Here is a 5,905-nt window from a genome sequence, read left to right as displayed (position 1 = left end):
TAAATTGAGAAGTCATACCAGTAATATGAACCACATTGGCATTATTCCAAAATAACCACACTTTCCCACCAACAGCTTCATTAGACGTGCCATTCTCAAAATTCAAACACCTCATCAAACTGTGAGCTTGATCAAAATTAGTAAAAGGTTCCATTAAAACAACGATAACAGGTTTGAGAGACCCAATCAACTTCTTTAACCGACCTTCAGAGTTACGAATCCCTCTAATATTCCATACAAAGATGGAGCCAATCATAGAGAAAATTTAGTGGTTCGGGTTTGGACCCGAGTAGAACTCATGACTTTCAACAACTGTTTTTTTGAATAAGTTCTTTTGGCAGTGAAAACACCCTCTGACTCCGTGTGATAGTCCTTTTCCTGAGGCAAAACATCCAAACCAAGATCAGGTTCCAGGTCTGAAACCGAGGTCCCCTAAAAAAGCAATTCATTGATATTTTTTGGACTCTGATGCACTTGTGCCTCTGCGGCTTTCAGAAAATCCCCTGCGTCAAGACATACTTCCTCAATTTCAGTAACTATCTCAGGGACTTGGTGTACAAGAGTAATAGACTGCACCTGTGGACAAACATCAAACGACAACTCATTAGCATGGTACGAGTCCAACATAAGAGGGTCTCCAGTCAACTCAGCAACCACCCTCTATGTCTGAACCAACGATGGAGATTGCTGATTACCCATCTACAACTTAGAAGAGGATGATTGCACCAACTAGAACTCATCAAGAATTTGCCCAGAACTCGTCTGACCAGCCACAGTAGAAAACACCACCAAACTCTTATCCTGCTGTATAATCGAAGGGCCCCCTACCTCTAGTTCCTTCACATACTCATTCTGAACTGCAGCTTGCTGAACCACCTCATTCTCAGTGGTCTTATCCTTCAGATCCTCTCCATTAGTAACACATTTTTGCCGAACCCAAGCCTTCTCCCCATTCACAGCCTTCCCAACACGGCATGTACGGGAATTATGTCCCTGCACTTTGCATCTACAACAGAAAGCAGGTAGAGTTTCATAAATAATTTATTGTTTGCGGCTTGAGGGCATACTAGGGACTCCAATCCAGAAAAACGGGATAGGTTGAACCGCCACATCCATCTCCATACATAGACGAGCTCCATCCGTGCGAGTTACTCATCGAGTAGGATTGTCTCTTCTGATGAACTTGCCAATAGGAGCAGTGAAAATACGTAAAAATGACTCATGATAAAAGTTAGGAGGCAAACTTGGGAGCACAATCCAGACCAAAACCATGGAGGGTTCCTCTTCCTCACTGAAGCCAGGATTCCAGTGGAATGCACGATAGAAAACTCCATCTATATCGCAGGCTTCATGAGACAAACCTTTCAGGAAATCATCCTCAGACGAAAAACAGACAAAGATGTTGCGAGGATGCCGCATAGCAGAGACCAATGGGGTACCTTCCAGACCCCAACGACAGCGTATGAAAGCTCTAATGGCATCCAGAGAGGGACAGTTCCTGAGAAACTTCAGGACTATAGAGTATTTAAAAGGCTTAGCCGAACGAGTTATCTCCTCTTTCGAAAACTGAAAATATAAAACACCATCTGAACTCTTAGGCAAACGAAGGGGACAACAACCTCTGGGAGAGGCTGGGGCACAGTCGTAGCGAGTTCTGCAGAAGAATGTCGCCCAGTCGTGGTTGCCATGTAGCCCTACGTAAATGAGACCGTATGAGAAAAAGAACAAAACCCTAAAAAGGTGCAACCCGTGTAAGTATGTAGAATTGACATCATTTTGATGCACATTTTCTTTCAGAAAACACTTTTAACTTCATCCTTTTAAAAAATATGATATTTTGAAAGAGAACATTTCATACTTCATCATTTCGAAGGCATAACATATTTTCTTATCATGAACATCATTATCATAATGTATGGTAGCAACATGGTTCCCCATATGCACCACTAGCACTTCTGGTGACTATAGTATAACTCATGTTGACACTACGTCTTTGTTTGCATACATTGTTCTCAATGCATTGGTATCATGACATTTCATCATCATAACATTTCATAATTACATATGCACCCACCAGTATTAGGTGCCATATACGACTTTGCTCCGACATTCTTTAAAAAGAATCCATTCAAAGCTCGTTGATGGTTCTTTGTCAATCCAAGGGTTACCACTCCATTTTTACTCACTCCAGATGGGACAGAAGAGTTTTACTAGGATAATTCTCCATCCTTGTCTCTGGGGTCGTGACAAAATTCATTTTCATGCTATGCTCAAAATTCATTTTCATGCTATGCTTAAAAATGTATTTTATGACATATGCATATGTAGTAACCTTTCAAATGAAAATGTCATTTACATGCAATATGCTAAAAATGGTAAAAATTTCACATGTCATGTAAACAAGTAATCAAATACTCAATGTATCATATGATATTTCTTGCTCAAAATGACATTTATAAAATGAATGTGACGCTTATACAAGAATCATAAATAAATTATCTAAGAGTAAGTTAGAAGTTAACTTACAAACTGTTCAGGTGCTTAAAAAATTGGTGCGTCTATAATAAGAGTTGTTCTAAGTTAGGAATTGCATAAGTAAGGAAGATGTTCATAATCAAAAGGGTTCAAGAACTAGTATTTCCAAAACTGCCTTTATACTTGGCAAAATTTCACTATTTATAATTGGGCCCCAAAATTTACCAAACTTCACAAACCAAATATTTTCTATGTTTTACATCCATATATGACCTTAAAGTTTTAAGAATCAAAGCGAAACTATACTAATCACACTCAACCTGTGGCATGCATTTCACTGAGGTCTAGATGTGATTTCCACTATTCAACGTTTATGGATGCATGTGTACTCAAACTCATCAAGTGCCAATAGTAATTACAGCCTTAGGGATAATTAAAACTTAGGCATCAGGTCATACAAGTTCATCCGAACACTTAAACATAGCTTCAAGACCTTAATTCTCACTAAACCATCCATTAAGCATATGCATGATGTTTCTAGCTTTCCTTACCCAAAGATGTTTCAAAACTTAGTTAAATCATGCATTTTCATTCTTATCTCAATTAAAAAACTTTTCTAAATGCACATTATTCAAGCTTAGGTAAAATTATCAAAACTTCCATAAGTTAAGCATAAACTAATCAAAACCAATCCATGCTAGATGATCAACACAAGATAGAAATAAAACCTATTATGACATGCTTCCAACCTCAAAATTAAACCTTATAAATTCATTGAAAGACATTTGTGAATCATATAAATTCATATCAAGTCATGCCATGGCTAAAAATTTGACCCAAAGTAATTTATTTCATCAAAACATCAAATTTGACTCAGTTTGATATTAGCATGCTAAATCTTAATTAAAAATAAATCAAAACCTCATTCTCATGCCATAAATTAAATCCTAACAGCTCATTCTAACATTTAACAAAATATAGGGCAAAATTACTTACAGGAATCGTGGCCCTTAAAGCTCCCAAACCAACTTCACTCAAGATCACTCGAGAACTTTAAAAAACTTCACTTGGTTTCACTCTATTGCTCACTAAGGGGGAGAAATGCTCTCAAGACTCATGAGAAGGCTTGGAGGAGAGGTGAAGAAATGAGAAAGTGAGGAAGGTAGTTATAGGTTTCAAGAGGGGAGGGAGACGTTGGCCTTGGATGGGGATGAGGTTTTGGATTGGTGGAGGTGGGAGGTGGAGTGATGAGTGAAGTTTTCAGCTTTGTGTCATGCTTGGTCAGCTGAATAGTGCCCTATATTTTCATAGTTTCTTCATGGTCAAGTGTAAGAGTGTGTATATAGGTGCAGGGGTTGTATTGGTGCAGAAAATAAAACCAAAAAAAATCAAAAGAGAAAAACACCTAGGTGCTGATAGTTGGTGATTTGGGCATTGGCATGGCTTTGCTTCTATTGACATGTGTTGGATCGAAATTAAACTTCTAAATTAGTCTAATAATAATGCAAATCAATAATAAAATTAATAAATTTCAGATAGAAAAATGTGGGAAATAATTTGAAGAAAAACTTAAGTTTAAAACATGGTTTAGAGGTCAGTAATCATGTGTAAGTTGATTAATGCCCTTAACTCAAGTTAGAAGCTTAATTGTGGTCAAGTGGGATCCTAAGGGACTTGTGGGACTTCTTGGGCTTGAGGGAAACCAATGGTATGGTGTATGTGGACTATTAGAAGGATAAAAATTAAAGACAAGGCTTTTGTGGGTTGCGCTTGTTGGGCCATTTGTATAAGACTTGGATGTGGGCTTGGTTATGGGTTATTTGAATGAACTTTATGTTCAGATTTGAGGGCTCATCTAAGGCCTCAAAGGCCTACCATGTTTGTATCCAAATGACAAATCTTCTAAGGTTGGGCGAAGGTATTTACTCTCACTAAGTTAGGCCCAATAACTTTATTTATACCCATCACAGAAGGGGCCTAATTTCTAAGGTTCTTCAAGAAATGCCTATATTCTTATAACTCCCAAATTGGTCTAGGGCTTATGGTACCTATTCTTAGTCCATCTCATTCTTAGTGAATTAGGACCCTAAAGTCTTATGTCCATCATGTAGGGCATAAAGTCTTATTTCTCCCAAGTTAGGCCTAAGGTCTTTGTGTCTATCCTTAGCCTTTATATCCAAAAATCTTGGGCCCTTAGTAAGCCACTCTTTGGGTCTTCTCCAATTTCATCAAATATTTAACCCAAATTACTTAACCCATTAATGTGGCAACCCTCAAATATGCCATCTGTCATTCCCTTATGGGCCTCTTGGCTTCTTATCTTCAAAAGTAATAAAGCACTAAAATCTTCTAAAAATACTAACTAAATTGACAATATAAGCTCATTTGCCAACTCAAACTCCAAAGATTTCCTTTCTTCAAAAATCACAATCTTATACTGGCTAGAATCATGGGTGCTAAGGCCAAGTCCTAAGGGGCTTTTTAGGTGAACTGTTACAAAAACCAAACCCATGTAAAACAATATAAGGGGTTTTTATGAAAACAATATAATAAAGCTCAAGGTAAAATACATATCTAACTTAATATTCACTTAACATAAGCCCAACACAAAACACAACTTCAATTAAAGACCAAGCACACCCCTATTTAAAACCAAGCCCACAAAAATACTAGTCAAATAACACTATGCCATAGCTTCCATAGTAAAGGCTGAAATGTAATTAAACTTACACTTACATTAGGGCTACTGATGTATAAAAACTAATTTTTAACTTTCAGAGTAAGACACACGAAAGAGGAGAGATTTGGGCGGCAGAGACTTACAGAAGGAGACAGAGGGCACCGTGGAAGAAAGAAGGGACAACGTGGGTGGTTGGATGGAGATCAATGACGGCAACAAACTTTGAGAAGAAGAATGGTGCGATGTCGAGAGAGGAGGATCGAGCTGATGGCTGGCCGATATTCATGGTGGTGAGGCCGGAGTTTGAAGGTGGCGGAACGAGATGGACTTAAGTCCAATGGCGGCAACAAGAAGTTGGGTGAAACTTGGGCCATCCATAGAGGAAGTTGGCCGTGCATGGAACCGACTTCCGTGGTTGGCTCCCTTTGTGAGTGGGCTCGATACCATCAGTTTGGGTCTTTTGTGGAGTTGGCTTACGGTGAAGGCCACCGTGGCTGTTGCAACGTGGAGTAGCAGAGGACGTGTGACGGTGGGTTAGGGAGGTCGGGCGTGATTGATGTCGACGAAAGCTTTTGAGAGACTATGAGGAAATTTACGTGCAACAGATTTAAGGTAGCTGAACTGCGATGGAGGCTTGTTGTGGCTGCCCTAGCCCCTGCTTGGGATTTGGCAGAATACTGAAGCGCCGAGATAGGCAACACGAGGTTCCATACCCTTTGTACATGACAGATAAGATGCAATGCACTTAAT

Source organism: Juglans microcarpa x Juglans regia, chromosome 5D (assembly GCF_004785595.1).
Source record: "Juglans microcarpa x Juglans regia isolate MS1-56 chromosome 5D, Jm3101_v1.0, whole genome shotgun sequence".
Lineage (NCBI taxonomy): Eukaryota > Viridiplantae > Streptophyta > Magnoliopsida > Fagales > Juglandaceae > Juglans > Juglans microcarpa x Juglans regia.
Note: the sequence above shows the minus strand (reverse complement) of the source record.